Below are 15,421 nucleotides of genomic sequence, written 5' to 3'. Positions count from 1 at the left end.
AGCTCACAAAAAGAATAACAGCACGACAGTCACTCATCTAGCTGTCTCCCACTACATAGCTCTGGAACCCTCCTAACCATGCTGTTTTTATCCTCATGTTACAGAAGGTGAAACCGAGGCTGAGAGTGGTTATGCAACATCCCCAGTCATTCAGCACACACAAGTCAAGCCATGCCCTAAAGCTCAGAGATTGTCCGTGCCATCTCTCCTTGAAGATGACATTTCTTCCATGTTCTGAGCCTCTTCAAGGGTGTGGGCATTGGGGCTGAAGTTAATGATTTTCCCCCTGGACTTCTATGAACAGCACAGAGTAAACCCTTTCCCTTCCTGTCCACCTCACCACCTCCAATCCCAAGAGGAGCTGCGCGGGAGCCCAGCCAGGGGTGGGTGGTTCCAGAAGCCAGTGCAGCTCCTGGCCTTGGCATGGTTGCCAGCTTCCCCATCACCTGCTCCTGCCAGTGAGAGCCCACTACCCGTTCCCCGCGAACAACCCCCTCCTCGCCACAGAGCACCCCCTTAATTACACTTAATGGCAAAGACCATAAGAGCTTTATTAACTTTATTATGGACCCAATTAGCAGTTAATGCCCCATGACTACTGTCCCCCCCAGTATCCCATTAAACAAAATGAAGCAGTCTTCCCTGCTTCCCTGCTGGGTGGGGCCTGAGGGGACAGGGAAATCCATCTTCCTGGGCCTGATTCTGCCCCCTCAGGCCCACTGGACACCAGCTCAGGCCCTGGAGCTTCCCGGGGACTAGGGCTGGGTGCTCGGAAGACAAAGATTAATCAGCAAGTATTTTGGTGCCAGCCATTGAGCCCACTCACCCACACACACATCCACACACATGCACACATGTGCACACACAGACACACACACTCACATATACACAAAGCCTGGCTGATGTCCAAATAGCCCCTGTCTCAAATCAAGGATGTGGAGATACACATCCCTCAAACGCAACCCTATCTAGCGCGCCAGCGTTCTCCAGCCTCGTCCAAACAATCTTCAGAGCTGGGGTGCTCATGTTGAGGGCCTCTGCCTGGACTTGTCACAGTGAGAGATCAGAGAGCTGGGAGGCGAGAAGACTGAGGGTAAGAAGACTGAGGGCGAGGAAGGAGAGCCTCTTCCCTGAAGCCCACACCCTCACCACACCCCAGGCATTTCCCCGCTCTGGCTGATTGTTTCAAATATTTATTCAGCACCACAATGTGCCAGACACAGAGCTAGGCCCCCTCTGCCATCTCACTTGGGCATCACAACAACCCAAGGAAGTAGGTGTGATTTCTCCCAATTTACAGACACAGAAACTGTGGCACGGAAGGATCAACAGGTTTAGAAACAGGTGTTCTATGTGATTTACCTGAAAAGATCTCTCCTCTCTTTTTCCCCAGCAACCCACCTTGCCCCATCCTAAGGCAGAGGAGGCAGAGATCACAGACAGCATTCTCTCCATTACCTACAGATGGAGAATTAAAGCACAGAGAAGGTGCGAGGGACAATTGTGGTGATCATGACAAGACAGCCCTCGGGATCTGAATCCACATCCACCTTGATGGGTTGAGAGGACTAGAAACCAGAGAACACCCCCATCTCTAATGCCGCAAGAGGCCCCTGATGCAGGATCTTGCAGGAATAAGAAGGCTCCATGGAACGGGACGAGGCAGGAGCAGAGAGGAGCCATGATAGTTAACTCTCCCAGTCACCCCACTGATCAAAACCTTAAGACTTGAGGATTCTGGTTCCTTGTGCTAGGGGTCTCCATCTATCCCCACTCAAGCACAAGAACCACCTCAAGATGGGACAGGAGGGGCACACACCAAACCTCCAGGGACTTGGGTCCCTCCATCGGCTTTGGTCTCAGATAAGGAAGAAACATTATGACTGACAGGGCAGAATGGGTGGCTGCCCTGAGCAAGGGGGCGGGAGCCCAGGAAAGGAAACCCTTGAACCTTTGCTTGGAAACAGGCTCCTTGTTCCTGCTCCCCCTCCCCAGGGCTGCGTCATCCTGGAAGCAACCACTTGAAATGGGTCCTAGGGAGCCTGGGAGAGGGGCTGGCCTAGTTCCAGCCTCCAGCGCCTGGCGCCTCAGACAGGCCCATGTCCCCAGTCCCCCTCCAGCCTAGCCCCAGCTAGGGTCAGGAGGTGACAGGGAGAGTTTTCCTCTAGGCCCTTCTAAGTCAGGATCCACTCCCACCCCAACACACACCCAGCATGGCACCCCTCCAATTGCTCCATCCTTGGGGAAGGCGGGGGGCATAGGCAAGTCAGCACTCTCTCCTTTCCCAAGAGGCCATGGGGCCTGGGGAGGGGGCAGAGCCTACTCCCTGGGGTTACTTGAGGGCAGAGCACTGGGGAGCCTCCCCGAGTGGGGCCCCCACTCTTCCCTTTGCCCTGGATGAGTGTTCTCTGACACCAGGTCCCCCGCCCCACCCTCCAAACAAACAGAAGCATCACCCTCCCCACCCTTCTCAAACCCAGAAGGATCTGGTGCCCAGGTCACCTCAGCTGGAGAAATCCAGAATCCGCCTACGGAGAACACTGAGGAACCTTGGTGGAGGCAGGGGTCAGAGGGGACAGTGAGATTTGAGGGCCTTGGGGGAAAGTTAGCCTATGCTGAGCTGAGGCTCTGGCTAGGGGCCCAGTATTGGCTTTGCTATTTCCTGGCTGTGAGAGCTTGAGTGAGTCTTCCAACCTCTTTGAACCTCAGGTTTTCATCTGTAAAATGGGGCTGATCACAGAACTTGCTTCATAGGGCTCTTTGCGAACATTAAAGTAGTAATGTATAGAAAACCTTTAGCCAGTTTCTGGCACTAGTCACTGTTACAGCATTGCTGTCTGTAGCGACGGGGTGGTCCCTGATTGGTAATAATGACAATGATAATAGGGAATACTGTGAGGGCATCACAGGGGCCATAGCCCCTTCCACGAACCCTGTGCCTGGTTCTCACTGAGCATGGAAGAAAGAACTCACAGTTCACATCAGCCCTCCAAGGCCCCCACTACTAGCAGCTCACCCTGGCATAACAATTTCAGAGGACTGACAAGGCCCTGGCTCACTCCCAGCAGTCCCTAAAGGTGCCCAGCACATCTTCTTACCTATTTACTTCTCTCTCCCTCTCTTGTCTTCTCCCTTCCTTTCCCTGGAGCAAGGAGGGAAAAAGAGATATCAGAATTTGAAGGATGTGAAAATTAGCCAGAGCTGAGAGAGGTGTCAACTTCAAGGCGGCACCCCCATCCCCACCCCTTCTCTACTCAAAGGGTGGTGTTTCCACAAGTCTCTGCAGGGAGACCCCCACCCCCTAGGTGTGGACTGACACTGTCAGGTGGGAGGAGAGAGAAGGAGGAGAGAAGGCTGCCCAGGAAGAACAGCAGCCCCAGCCCAGGAGTCTGTGCCCAGGATGGGACCTCCACCCAAGCCACACAGAGCTCAGGTTTGTGGCTGAGGCAAAATAGCCCGGAGGAGGGGATCTGTCTCACCTTCCTGATTCCAGCTTCCCTGGCCACAGCTGAACGTGTTGGGGCCAAGCTGGCTGACTTAAGGACAATTCTTTTCCCGAGAGTTGAGAGGGATCTAGGACACTATCCTTTATCCCAAAGTACCTTTCCAGCCCCACCTCTGGCCTGTCTGAAGGTCTTTTTGGAATTCCTGCCTTGATTTCCCCACCTCTCAAAGAGTGCCATGAGCTGGTCCTTGCTCTACCTTCTGGGAGTGGTCAGACGGAGCAGTGGGTGGGAGCTCCGGGAGAGGAAGCCCTGCCGCAGGAGCCCGTCCCCTCATCCTGTCTCTGTCATCGTTAACAGCCGTAATTATTATTACTTGGAGAGACAGACCAGAGGTGGTCAGGGACATGGTTGGGGTGAATGAAATGAAAAAGTCCTGGGTACGTGCCGTCTCGCCAGGTTAATACTCCTGCCTGTCGGCCTGACAGCTGCAAGATTGATTACCCAGGCCTCCCGCTCTTTATAACTCGATCAGTTGAATTAATCTCTGGCTGTCGGCCCATCTGATGCCTGAATCACAAATTTAATTTGGAGGTGCACAGCTCCTCCCCCATTCCGTCTCCCCCTTCCTCCCAGCTTCCCCCCTTCCTCCCCAGCTCATCCCGTCTTCCTCCTTCCTTTTCCTTTCCCGTTTCCTCCTCTCTCCTGCTCCACAGTTTCCTGTTCCTCTCGCTCTTCCTCTTCTCTGCAGCCTTTCAAGGCCCTCAAGGGGACAGTGGGTGGAGAGGAAGGAGGGAGAGGGGGAGCGGGTTGCCCTGAGTCAGTAGCCCCCTACCCAGGCCAGGAGAGGGGTCATGTGCCCCCACCCACCGGGCGAGGTGCCCACCCCAGCATGCTCCACCCCAAACAGAGAAAGAGGCTTGGCTGACACTAAGTAAGACATATTAATGTACTAAAGACTTAATGAAGTTGGGGCGGGGGGGTGAGGGGTGGAAAGTGCTTGCTTTATTAGTTTATGGCCGATTAATGGGGACGCCATTACTGTGATGGAGATGGATTGCTGCTGTCAGCAGCCTGGGCCGGGGCGGCCGCCGCTCCTTTCCACGGGTGGTGGGTGCCCCAAACAGAGTCAGAGAGAACTTCATTAGAAGCATCTACAGGATCCCACCTGGGAAGGGTCCAAGGCCAAGCTGGAAGGGTGGCGGCAGGGACTCAGCTCTAGGCTTTGGAGGGAAATTCCAAGGGGTCAGGGGCTGGGAGCTGACATCAGTTGGGATGGGGCAGTGGGGCTGTGTGGTGGCCTGGCTCTGGACCTGCACATGCGAGGGGTTCCATAGTCACCTGGGGAAAAGGAGGAAGGAAGATAACCACAGAATAACCAGTGCCCACTTGACCTGCCTGAGACACCTTCAGGATGAAGGGAGTGGAGAACAAGGGAAGCGGGCCCCATTCTTCTGCCCTTCCTTATTGGGAGCAGTGCACAAAGACCTGGGCCCACCAGCCCAGAGGAATGGGCAACCCACCAAGCAGCAAGGCTGCCTCTAACACTAGAATCCCCAGCTCCAGGGCCAGGGACTTCCCATACTCTCTAAGTAGATAGAGGTGAAAACCACATTGCCTCAGTTACCTCCGACCACTGCCCCCAGGCAGCCAATGGGAAGCAACGCCAAGGAAGGCGAGGAGTAGACTTCGGGGAGAGCGGACCTGGCAGACACCACCCAGCTCTGGGCTTTCTCCTTCGGGACTGGAGGTCCTGACACTGGGCAAGCTAACCCAGACACACCCCATCCCTTCATGCCTCCTTCTGGGACCCTGTTTTCTATGAAGAGGGAGAGTAAATGCTGGACCCAACACAGCTCTGCTTCAAGGGGCTGCTTTCTATTTGGAAGTCTCTAGGTTCCTCCAGACCTCAGGGTCTTCTATCAACTCCTGTCTCTCAGGCATATATGACATTTTGGCATGGCCATTTTGATGCAAAAACATTAAACTTTCAGGATTTTAAAAAATCAAGTTATGTGGCCAGGCATGGTGGCTCACGCCTGTAATCCCAGCATGTTGGGAGGCTGAGGTGGGAAGATCACTTGCGGTCAGGAGTTCGAGACCAGCCTGGCCAACATGGTGAAACCCTGTCTCTACCAAAAACAAAAAAAAGTAGCTGGGTGTGGTGGGTGGGTGCCTGTAATCCTAGCTACTCGGGAAGCTGAGGCATGAGAATTGCTTCAATTAGGGAGATGGAGGTTGCAGTGAGCCAAGATTGCACAACTGCACTCCAGCCTGGGCAACAAAGTGAGAGTCCCTCTCAAAAAACAAAAAAATAAATTGATGTTCAAAATAGACAGTGCCAGCCCCTCCCTAGTGCCTACTCTGTCCTGAGGCCCTCCCAACCCAAACCCCATTTTGAGAGGCATCAGGGATGAAGATGGATTCCATATGGGCTCAGAACCACAGCCTGTTGACCAAAGTACATAGTACCACAAACACATTTTGATGCAAGTTAGGCAAAACAATAGTGGCAAAATGATAGAGCCAAAATTCCCTCTTTGGCCTCTTTGCCTGTTCCTCACCATGTGTGTAATTCTCGCTGAGTGTGTGTGCCCCACTTACAATGAGTTACTGTACATCCAAATGCCAGTCCATGAGTCATGGCTAGCACATGGTATCATGTGTCTGCATGCCCTACAATGGCCTGTATCTGTGTATGCTTGGGTGTCCGTCCTCATCACGGTGCGGGCACTCCCTGCTGGGCACCGTGGTCACCACTCTTTGCCTGCTCAGGCCAAGGACCAACAATCGGTTTAGGGGTCATCACCCAGGCACACCCCCCAAAGGAAGAGCTACCTGCTCACACTAACTGGGAAATAAATACCCTGTTTCTGAGAGTAATTTAATTATTGGCTCCTGTGGACTAGTGGGTAATTAAATTCCGTAGCTCCCAAAGTAATTAATTGCTATGCAAATAGTAATGCCCTCTGCTTTGGAGAGAAGGATCCCGGCCTTGAGTTTGCCCTGCAATTAGAAGCTAATAATTGCCCTGTCAGTTCCCAGCTTTTGCCGGGTAATTACCTGCTGAAGCCCCACTGGTCACTGAGGGCTATTCCCATCAACTGCCACTGTAGCTCTGGCTCTGGTGGCCCCAAAAAGCCAGAGCAGGGGACCCCCAAGAGTGCTGGTTAATCCTGAGGTTCTCCCCATCCTACACCATGTCCACAAGCCCCAGGAGTCCCGTAGAGACACACTTACTTCTGACCATGGGAAACTCAGGATGGGATCTCCTTAGCCTCCCTTTGCTAAGGAAGAGGTGCCCCATCTTCTCAATGGCTAGAATCCTGTCAGATAGGTTCACCCAGGCTGGAGTGCAGTGAGCCGAGATCAAGCCACTGCACTCCACCTCCCAGGTGGAGTTCAAGCCACTTGAACCTCCACCTCCCAGGTTCAAGCAATTCTCCTGCCTCAGCCTTCTGAGTAGCTGAGATTACAGATGTGCACTACCACACCTGGTTAATTTTTGTATTTTTAGTAGAGACAAGGTTTTGCCATGTTGATCAGGCTGGTCTCAAACTCCTGGCCTCATGTGATCTGCCCTCCTCAGCCTCCCAAAAAAAAGCAGGCATTTTGCAGCTTCCGCACACCTTTTCCCAGGTACTCAATAAACACTAATCTAGGTCCTGCTGTAAAGGGGCTTTGAGGATGTAATCAAAGTCCCTAATCAGTTGGCTTTAAATGAGGGAGGTTATCCTCCATGGGCCTGATCTAGTCAGATGAGCCTGTAAAGGGTCAGGGCTCTCCCTGATGAAGGATGCTCCAAATAGCAGCTTGGTGTAGAATTGTTCTCCCTTTGCTAGGTTCTCCCATCCCGACTGCCTGTGGACAGCAGCTTTGCTAGCACCCAGGGGGTTCCAGCTTGTTCCTGATCTTTCCTTCCTGACTGCTTGCCCTACAGATATCAGACTTACTTAGCCAACCCACACAATTGCATCAACCAGTTCCTTGAAATAAAATTTGGTATGTATTTAATAAAATTTATTTTATTATTTTTAGAGACAGGGTCTTGCTCTGTCACCCAGGCTGGAGTGCAGTGGTGCAATCACAGCTCACTGCAGCCTCAAACTCTCAGGCTTAAGCAGTCCTCCCACCTCAGCCTCTTGAGTAGCTGAGAGGTGCACACCACTGCGCACCACTGCAGGTGCACAGAGGTGCACACCACTGCAGCAAGCTAATTTTTATTTTTTATTTTTTGGTAGAGATAGGGTCTTGTTATGTTGTCCAGGATAGTCTCAAACTCCTGGCTTCAAGCAGTCCTCCCACCTCTGCCTCACAAAGCACTGGGAATACAGGCATGAGCTAACATGTTTGGCTCCCCCAAATTTTTTTTAATGAGCCAGGTGTGGTGACATATGTCCGAAGTCCTAACTACCTGGGAGGCTGAGATGGGAGGATCACTTGAGCCCAGAAGTTCAAGGCTGCAGTGAGCTATGGTTACACCACCGCACTGCAGCCTGGGTGACAGAGCAAGACTCTCTGTCTAAAAAACAAAACAGGATGGGCATGGTGGCTCATGCCTGTAGTTCCAGCACTTTGGGAGGCTGAGGCAGGCCGATAGCTTGAGTTCAAGAGTCCGAGACCAGCCTGGCCAACATGGTCAAACCCTGTCTCTAATAAAAATACAAAAATTAGCCGGGTGTGGTGGCGCGTGCCTGTAGTCCCAGCTACTTGGAAGGCTGAGGCAGGAGAATCACTTGAACCCAGGAAGCGGAGGTTGCAGTGAGCCGAGATCACGCCACTGCACTCCAGCCTGGATGACAGAGAGAGACTCCATCTCAATAAAATAAAATAAAATAAAATAACAAAACAAAACAAAAAAAGTGGCTCACCAAAGATTCCCTAGCTAGTAAGTGGGAAAACAAGGTTTCTAGCCAGGCTCCCAATTAGATTATAACTGCCCATTCAGTGTCAGGACCTGGCTCCAGGTCCCAAGTTCAAGGTAGGTTATACCTGTGCCCAATGAAAAGGTGCTTGTGGATCTCCCCAGCCATCTCATAACTCTCAAGCATCACTGTGGCTAAGCTGAGTTTTTGTTTCTGACCTGGATCTTGTCCCCTCTATCAGCCTCCTGGCCCTTTGTTCTGGGTTCTTATTGCTGTCCCTGATTCCTTCCTAAGGAGATGGGCCTGAGAGTGGCAGAGCCTATGTGTCTTCTAGGCTTTGGTCGCTCCCTTTGAGAAACAGCCAGACCCCACCCTCCAGGTCAGAAGTCTTCCAACTGAATCCCTGTGGAATATTGTCCTGATGTAGTCTCAGAGCCGAGGGACTCCCTAGGAAGCCGGATGCTGGGCAGGCTGTGGGTGGAGGGGGAGGGCTCATGGAGACTGACTGAAGGACTCTGAGCCAAGAATGGGTTTCAGGAGTCTGGGAAAGAAGTCTAGGGAGCACAGGGGCTCAGTGAGGGCAAAAATCCTCCCCAGCCCCTCAACTGGTACCTCACAGTTATCTTTCGGGTCTCAGCTGCAGGAAGCTCTCCCTCACCCACATGGGAGGGTAGGCCACATGCTCCGTGTTTCTTCTCTCCCATTCTCCGTCTTAGCCCAGGTGAGCAAAAGGGCAGAAGACCTAGGCAGAGGAAATAGACCTCACAGGTGACCAGCTCTCCTCAGTCCAGAGGACATGTCTAGGGCTGAAGCCTAGAAACGGGATGGCAGGAAGCACTATGGGCTTTGAGGCCAAAGTCTAGCCCTGTGAGTGCCTTGCCTTTGGTTCAGACACTCTAGGATTAGTGAACCATCCAAGGCAAGACTTCCGCACCACCACCAGGGAGGACAAGAGAAAAATGGGAGGCAGAGGATAGCCCTGGGAAAGCCAGAGGTGATCAACAAACAAGCTTCCTACGCTTCATATAGGGATGTGGGCAGAAACTACACACAGGGAAATACTCAAGCCTCTCCATACGAGATGGTTAAGGTCACTTGATATCGAGGGTCTCTCATCTATTTGGGAAAATCCAACCTGGAAGAGATCCCTTACCTCCACTGCCCAGCTTCACCTGACCTAGGCTTCCATGGCACAAGAAAAGTAATAGCGTCCCATGGTCTTGAGTCTGTGCCCTGACTTCTATTTCCAGCTTCTGCTCCAATTTAACTGCAGGAACTGGTGGGAATCATACTCCCACCTGTGCCTTTGTGAGGAGGTAATTTCTTGCTAGAGATTTTAGGACAAAAATGTCTAATCAGCCGGGCATGGTGGCACACACTTGTAATCCCAGCACTTTGGGAGGCTGAGGTGGGTGGATCACTTGAGGTCAGGAGTTTGAGACCAGCCTGGCCAACATGGTGAAACCCCATCTCTACTAAAAATACAAAAATTAGCCAGGCGTGGTGGTAGGTGCCTGTAATCCCAGCTACTTAGGAGGCTGAGGCAGAAGAATCTCTTGAACCCAGGAGGCGGAGGTTGCAGTGAGCAGAGATTGCACCACTGCACTCCGGTCTGGGCAACAGAGTAAGACTCTATCTCAAAAAAAAAAGAAAAAGAAAAAGAAAAGTCTAATCATTTATAAGTCAGCAGTCTTCAGAGAACTCAGAGAGCACTCCGGAGGGTGGAAGCCACGTCTCCCCCATTGGACTAGAGGCTCCCTAAAAGGAGGAGCCTCCATGTCCCCTTTAAATAGGGACTCCCAAATGCAGTTGTATTTCTCTCTTATCTTCCCCCTCAGTGCCTTGCCTTGAGGTCTGCAAACAGTGATTCTCAAAACAGAGTCCCTGTGAAGAAGCCCGGTAGGATCAGGGGTCTCAGAGCATGGCCAGGGCTGCCAGACACCCTCCACACAATATGGCCCCCTGCATAGGCTGGTGCAGTTGCTACTCCACTGACAGCTCTTTAGAATCCATTCAGAGTTTTGGCCCTGCTGTAATCTCTGGGTGATGAATATTTCCCCTAATGAAATGACAGGAATTGAATTAGGCTGGAATGCTTCTGTGCTTAGACTGTAGCTGATTAAACCCCCATCTGTGCAAGGCCTGCCTGTGAACAGCTTGTTACATACAATTTTTTAAAGGAGGGAAAAATGATGTTGGTATTCAAGTTCTGCAAAGGAACAGGAGAGAAAGTGGAAGCAAAATGTCAATCCAGGCTTTTAGCAGGATCTGGTTGCTTTTAATCTGATCAGGCCAGTACTCCCACCTTAGGGCACCTCCACTTTCCAGCCAACTTATCTCATGAGGAGGGACTTAGGCCAGGTGTCTTCAGGTCACAGGTACCTGCACCCTTCCCCAGGAGTCCTGCCCAGATCTCCTCTGAGCCCACAACTGTCTACCTCTTGCAAGGAGCATTTATTAAACAGGGAGTTGCTTTGGGGAAAGGTAGGAGAAGGAGAAGGTGTGAGAGCGAAGCCAGGCCTGTGGATTCAGTTCCCATCAGATGCAGCTCTAGCTCTTTGTTCTTCCTCCAAAATCATCTGGTCACCTTCATGGGAAATTGCAGGGAGTTTGGGGTAGGCACTCCGTCTGGGCTATTCGTGGGCCCTTAGTCAGGACCAAGGACAGCACCCCCACTATTTCAAGGATCACCAAACTTCCAGGTCCCTCCGCTTTTCCCTCTTCTTCCCTGCTAAACATTCCTCATTCTTCAACACACCTTTTCCTTTTCCTTCTTGTTCCCTTCCTCTTATTCCTCCCTCTTCCTTCTCATTCCTTGTCCTTAATCCCAGGGACAGAGCCTGGCTTCTGATTCTTCACCACCAGGTACTTCACCCCAGGAATCCCTCAAGAAAAGTTATTTAGGCTGGGCACAGTGGTTCACATCTGTAATCCCAGCACTTTGGGAGGCCAAGATGGGTGGATCGCTTGATCCCAGGAGGGAGAGACCAGCCTGGGCAACATGGTGAAACCCCATCTCTACAAAAAATTAGCTGGGCATGATGATGTGTGCTGGTGGTCTCAGCTACACAGGAGGCTGAGGTGGGTGGATCACCTGAGCCTGGGAAGTCGGGGCTGAAGTTAGCCATGATCGTGCCACTGCACTCCATCCTGGGTGACAGAGTGAGACCTTGTCTCAAAAAAAGAAAAGTTATTTAGCACCCCAAGAAGCCTATCCCACCAAACCTCTGTTAAAAGCCTTATTCCCATGACTGACTCTTACCCAAGCCATACAAGAACACACACGCCAAAATCTGGTGGTTAGCAGGAAGGAAGGTCAGGGTGATTGTTTCTGACAGACTGGCCAACTCCCCTTCTCCAGTGGAGCTCAGAATCAGCCCACCTGATTTGAGTACTCCCAGCACAACTGTGGCTCAAACACTACAGCCCTCTCCTCTCTTCACCTCTCCTCCCACCCTTATCCCTTTCCCTCCCTTCCCCCCTCTCCTCTCCTCTGTGTCTCTATGAAAAGTGGCAGCAGCTGCTGAAGAAGGCAAACCCTTCAATGAGCATCAGCAATTGTAGTGACTGAATGTCCCAGCCTTCTTTCCCAGTTAATCTGACTTGGGAAGAGTTGAGGTGTGCTCTGGCTCTGCTGCCCATGAAAGGCAGAGAATAAATAACAAGCCAGAGGCATAAACAGATGTGCAGATATATGCAGCTGGCATTTCCCTGCCAAATTACTATGGACAGAATGCTGGCAGGGGGCCAGGATGCCTCCCTCCCTGTTTGGAGTTCCGCCACCAGGACCTATCCAAGCTCACCATCCATTTGGCAACATCTGAGTGAAGGGAAGGGATGCCAGGGAAGGGAGTGGGGAGGCTGCAGGTGCCCTTAGGTTTGGTGAAGAGCTCCAGAAGCTCATTCTAAAGACTCAGGTGGGTGGGAGTTAACATGGTGGGGAGGGATAGGGAGCTCTGACCAGGCCCTCCCTGTAGGTTCCCTAGGGTAGTCCCCTTAGGGTGTGGCTTGAGGGTCAATTCTTATCATACTATATGGCTCTGTGTTTCCACCCTCCCACTCACTCAAGGATTGGGTGTTCTTTGATCTTGGATCATATATGGCATTCCTCGGAGTTGGCATGGAGTACAGGGGGCAGGCACCAGCTGGTTAAGAGCCCATCAGAAACTATGCAGAACAAAAAGATGTCCCTACAGGCTGGACTCAGTGGCTCACACCTCTAATCCCAGCACTTTGGAAGGCCAAGGCAGGCAGATCACCTGAGGTCAGGAGTTCGAGACCAGCCTGGCCAACATGGTGAAACTCCGTCTCTACTAAAAACACAAAATTAGCTGGGCATCGTGGCACATGCCTGTAATCCCAGCTACTTAGGAGGCTGAGGCAGGAGAATCGCTTGAACTCAGGAAGCAGAGGTTGCAGTGAGGTGAGATCGCGCCACTGCACTCCAGCCTGGGACAGAGTGAGACTCTGTCTCAAAAAAAAAAAAAAAAAAAAAAAAAAAAGATGTCCCTAGAGACTCTAGCTCTGGAACAAGAAACCGTGCTTGGAATTACTGTACAAGTAGCAAAGCAAGTGGGCAGGGAGAGAGAGAATGAGCTAGAAGGAATGTTGCCCAAGGGGGTCTCTCTATGGCTAGCCCCAGATCTGAGTTCAAAGAGACACCAAGCCACCTTCTGGGCTTCATTCAGATCACAAAGGGTCTTTTCTCTTATTAATTTGCCTTTCTTATGCCAGGCCATCTCATGCAGATTTGAGTGGCATGGAAAAGTTTTTCCAGTGCCTGATTATTGCCCTTGCTCCATATAAGGTTCTGCAGATTTCTGACTTTATGGGGATGGGTGATGTCTGCTCTGATGAGCCATGGCATTATGACAGATCTTGAATAGTCTCAATTCTGTAGGCAGTGGGGAGCCAAAGAATTATATGATAAAAATAAGTGGCCTAAAAAGACCAGACTGGGAGTGGAGTGGAAGGATGGGTTGAAGGAATGAGAGATGCAGAGTGGGGAGGCTAGTTAAGAGCCTGTTGTCATTCAGGCCTGATGATGGGATCCTGAGTTATGCAGAGGCAAAGGAACAGAGGGAAGAGTGGAAAAACAACGGCTGGGACTTTGTGATGAACTGAACAGGAATCAGATGAAGAGAGATAATGTGGCCACATAATTTATCATGCAATCTAGAACAGTTTTGAGCATAAATGGAGTTCTAGCAATGATTTTACCAAGACAATAGACATGAACTGTGGACAACTCTGGGCAAATCTGAACACACAGATGCCTTGGTCAAAGATGACTCAAAGTATGACGTTTGGGCAAAAGCATGTATAGGAATGATGCTGACCAAAGCAAGGAGGCTGGGAGGCAGAGTAGCAGGATGGGAAAAGGGGGAACAATGCCCTTGGCATTGGACGTGTCAAGTTTGAAGCACTTAGAGACATTCACCTTGCAATAACCAGCAGGCCACCCTCTTCCAAGCATCCTTGGGTGCCTTCTTGGCAATGTGTGTTTCAAACTTGAAGGACAGTCAGGGTTAGATATAGTGCTGTTTTTTTTTTTTTTTTTTTTTTTTGAGACAGAGTCTCGCTCTATTGCCCAGGCTAGAGTGCAGTGATGCGATCTGGGCTCACTGCAACCTCTGCCTCCCAGGTTCAAGCAATTCTCCTGTCTCAGCCTCCTGAGTAGCTGGGATTACAGGCATGCAAGCCTGGCTAATTTTTGTATTTTTAGTAGAGACAGGGTTTCACCATATTGGTCAGGCTGGTTTCGAACTCCTGACTTCAGGTGATCCACCGGCCTCAGCCTCCCAAAGTGCTGGGATTACAGGCGTGAGCCACTGCACCTAGCCTAGTGCATATTTTTTGACTCACAGATGCCACTTCTAGAAACGTTAATCTCAGGAAATATTCATTCTTGTACCAAAAAATGACATGTATTAAAGCAGGATCATTGTGGCATCGCTTGGAAATAACCTAAAGGTCTATGAATAAAGAATTGGTTCAATCTATTCTGGAGTGTCATGTGAAATATATTCACACATATTGAGGTATATCCATATATGACCTAGAAAATATCTCTGGTATTTTTTTTTTTTTTTTTTGAGACGGAGTCTCACTCTCTCACCCAGGCGGGAGTGCAGTGGCGCGATCTCGGCTCACTGCAAGCTCCGCCTCCCGGGTTCACGCCATTCTCCTGCCTCAGCCTCCCGAGTAGCTGGGACTACAGGCGCCCGCCACCACTCCCGGCTAATTTTTGTATTTTTTTATTTTTAATTTAATTTTATTATTATTATACTTTAAGTTTTAGGGTACATGTGCACAATGTGCAGGTTAGTTACATATGTATACATGTGCCATGCTGGTGTGCTGCACCCATTAACTCATCATTTAGCATTAGATATATCTCCTAAAGCTATGTATTTTTTTTTAGCAGAGACCAGGTTTCACCATGTTAGCCAGGATGGTCTCGATCTCCTGACCTCATGATCCGCCCGCCTCGGCCTCCCAAAGTGCTGGGATTACAGGCGTGAGCCACCGTGCCTGGCCCATCTCTGGTATTTTTAAGTGAAAAAGGCAAATTGCAAAATAATAGTATGACACAATAAATATACAGTAATTGTTTTAAACCCTATTTTTGTGTGTGTCTATATGGTGACTAGGTAAGAGACCTAGAAGACTACACACTGAATTGTTAACAGTAGTTGCTTATGGAAAAGGGAATAGAATTAGAGGGAAAGAGAAAGGCTTTCACTCCTTTATACGATACAGAAGTTTGACATCGAATTTTTTTTCTTGAGATAGGGTCTCAGTCTGTCGCCCAGGCTGGAGTGCAGTGGCATGATCATGGCTCACTCAGCCTTCAACTCCTGGGCTTGAATGATCCTTCCACTTCAGCCTCCTAAGTAGCTGGGACCACAGGTGTGCACCATCATGCCTGGCTGATTTTTGTATTTTTTGTAGAGATGGGGTCTTTCTGTGTTGCCCAGGCAGGTCTCCAACTTCTGAGGTTGAGTGATCTACCTGCTTCAGCCTCCCAAAGTGCTAGAATTACAGGCGTGAGCCACCACGCCTGGCCAAAATGGAAATTTTTATAAGCGTATGTTCCTAGACTACATTTTT

The 15,421-nt window shown here is 50.6% G+C and overlaps 1 long non-coding RNA gene across 1 annotated transcript in view; it reads left to right on the top strand.

The window, feature by feature from the left end:
* The window catches only part of LOC107966816 (uncharacterized), a 42,451-nt gene extending 39,653 nt beyond the window's left edge, over positions 1-2,798 (top strand). The window contains exon 3 of the long non-coding RNA XR_001706795.3: positions 1,394-2,798. This is a non-coding gene — a long non-coding RNA (uncharacterized LOC107966816). The remainder of the gene's footprint in view (positions 1-1,393) is intronic.
* Positions 2,799-15,421: the final 12,623 nt, after the last annotated feature.

This window comes from Pan troglodytes, chromosome 8, assembly GCF_028858775.2.
Source record: "Pan troglodytes isolate AG18354 chromosome 8, NHGRI_mPanTro3-v2.0_pri, whole genome shotgun sequence".
NCBI lineage: Eukaryota > Metazoa > Chordata > Mammalia > Primates > Hominidae > Pan > Pan troglodytes.
Note: the sequence above shows the minus strand (reverse complement) of the source record. Positions and strands in the feature narration are given on the sequence as shown.